Source organism: Raphanus sativus, chromosome 9 (assembly GCF_000801105.2).
Source record: "Raphanus sativus cultivar WK10039 chromosome 9, ASM80110v3, whole genome shotgun sequence".
NCBI classification, from domain to species: Eukaryota; Viridiplantae; Streptophyta; class Magnoliopsida; order Brassicales; family Brassicaceae; genus Raphanus; species Raphanus sativus.
In genome coordinates this window covers 12,731,755-12,734,446 of record NC_079519.1, presented here as the reverse complement: position 1 = coordinate 12,734,446, position 2,692 = coordinate 12,731,755, and positions in this window count along the sequence as shown.

Genomic DNA, 2,692 nt, shown 5'->3' with positions numbered 1-2,692 from the left:
CCCCTCCTTCTAGCATCAAATGTGGGAACCTAAATTTTCACTATCAAGTTCGTAATGAAGAAAACGAACATTTAACGGGGTCCAAATTTTTTTGTAGAGGCAAATACTAGTAATTAAAAAGATGTAGAAAATATAACAAGCCTATACGAAAAATGAATTGTAAAACTAAAGACTTTATCTCAATCTATGTGTGAGAGTTCAAAAGATAGAATCGTTCAAGACATTTGTTTGGAAGCGAGATTGCAAAAGAAATCAAAGAACATAGGCTTTAAAAATCTATCCGAGTTCGCTAGAATCACTACCAATGTCAAAAGGACCTATATGAGATGCAACTCAGTAACGGGAGGTGAAAATAAAGCCTAAATTTCCAATCGCAGAGAGTTTTAGTAGCTAAGATTTCTTCTTCCTTGTTTTCTTCTCTGGCTCACTTTTGTTTATATACTCCTCCAAGGTCGGCCGAGTTTCCATTTTCCCGCAGATTCGCATCTTCATTGTCCTTTTATATGGCCTTACTTTTCAGGATTTGAGTTTATCCTTGCATTATCTTCTCCAAGTACAATAAACTGCCATTAATATTTGGCCGCTTTATTTCCTAAGTCATAAGTGGGGTGTGTTGTGCTTTTAGGCCGTTTTGGACCATTTGACTTATACGTTTTACATTATTTCTCGGGAAAATAATCAATTCACTCGAAGTTGCGGTTTTTTGTGATGTTTGTCTACGAAATGATAAAAACCATTTTGTATTGTCGAAAACATTCAGGTTTTCAAGTTAACTGTTTCTGATTCAATGTTTGACTAAATTTTACGAGAAAACAATGTGTTTGTTGTTTTCTATGTAAAATCTCAACAAGAACTCGGACTGCGACGAAACAAAGAACATATCATGCATAATTCACAAGCGAACATGATGAACAGAGAAATGAAAAAAAAAACAATGAAGGTATGTCTGAAGAAGAAGACCAAGAGGCACAATGTATATGAGGATCTAGCGATGAGGAGAGAGGAAGAGGTCACAGGTGATGTGAACCGGCGATGAGGGAGCATGGCGATGTGGATGGCGATGAGGGAGATATGATGAGGACTGGAGATGAGAGAGGTGTTGGCATTCAGGAGTGGCCATGAGAGAGTTGTTGGCAATGAGGAGTGGCGATGCCGAAGGTGTTAGCGATGAGGAGTGGCGACGAGAGAGGTCACAAGTGGAAATGAGCCATGAGGGAGGGATACTGGGCGATGAGGGAAGGTGATGTGGTCTCGGGTGATGGGGGATGCTGATTATCCATGAGAGAGAGGTCCCAGGCGATGAGCCAATCCTCATGCTTCGTTTTGTCGCTTCCATTGTCCGTTGATGCTTTTGTATGCTTTCAGAATAACTCTTTGTTAGTTTTACGAAAGTTTTCCCAAACAAACTTAAGTTTATTTTTCTGAAGATTGTTCCATAAAACTGTGACTTTTTTGTAAAAAAACTTCTGAAATAATATTTTTCTTGTTGTTTCTTTATGGATAGAAAAGTTTTTGTTATTTTCGACATTTCCACCTTTCTTTTGCAAATTATACAAATTTTGGAGGATTGTAGTTGTAGATAGAGGTGTCAAAATGAGCTATAGCTCATGAGCTGGCTTAGCTCAACTCGATTTTTCATGAATATGATCTCTATTTTTAGGCTTATTTAATAAATGATTGAGTATAAATTAGATCACGAGTTATATGAACGATCTTTAATGAACATTAGCTAACTCATAAGCTTGGTTGTTTTATAATTTATATGTATATGTATATATGGATGACTTCTATTTTTATTATGTAAGAAAAAATAGTTTCTATATTAATCATATCTATCTTATATAATTAAAATGTAATAAAAAATAAAAAATATATACATTTTTTCTTTTTGGACAACAAAAAAAATATATACATTAAAATGTAAAAGAATATTGATATAAATCCTCATATCATATATCTTTATAACTATAATATAAAATAAATATTCCTAAGACTTTCATCTGAAATGTATATTTTTATGATCTGAATAGATAAATAGTTTGAAAATGGTTCATCACAAGACTCTTATGTAGAATATATTTTTGGATCATTGATTTAGCTTTGATTTAATATATTAATAGGTCTTGGTTTTATCCAGTATTTAAATATTAACACTTTGGATTTTTAAATTTTAAATTATATTATAAAAAATATTCTATATTTTATTTTTTAATTATTTTTATAATTTTTTTATTTTTTTTATGTCTGATCGCGAGTTAACTCATTTAACTCATGATCTGGATGATCTGAGTTCGAGTTTGTATATTGAATCCCATATAATAAATGAGCTGAGCTGAGCTAACTCATAAAAAACTGAACTCGCCATGAATTAAGCTGTGTTTAGCGAGCTAATTCATTTTGACACACCTAGTTGTAGACTATGCTAAGACTGATTTTGTCCCCAACAATTATAATATCGGTTCAGTTATCAAATCATGAATTAATATTTCAAAACTTCCCACAGTTTATCCATATTCTGAACCATATCAACATCTCATACATCAACTGATGAGAACATTAAGTTATAAAGAAATGAAACTTTTTATCCTTGTATGTAATTGCTTAAGCAAGGTCGTCAAATCTTAAAATTTAAAAGTAAAAAGAAAATTAAAAGGCAACATCTTAGAGGTGAAGAAAAGTACTAAATCCGAAT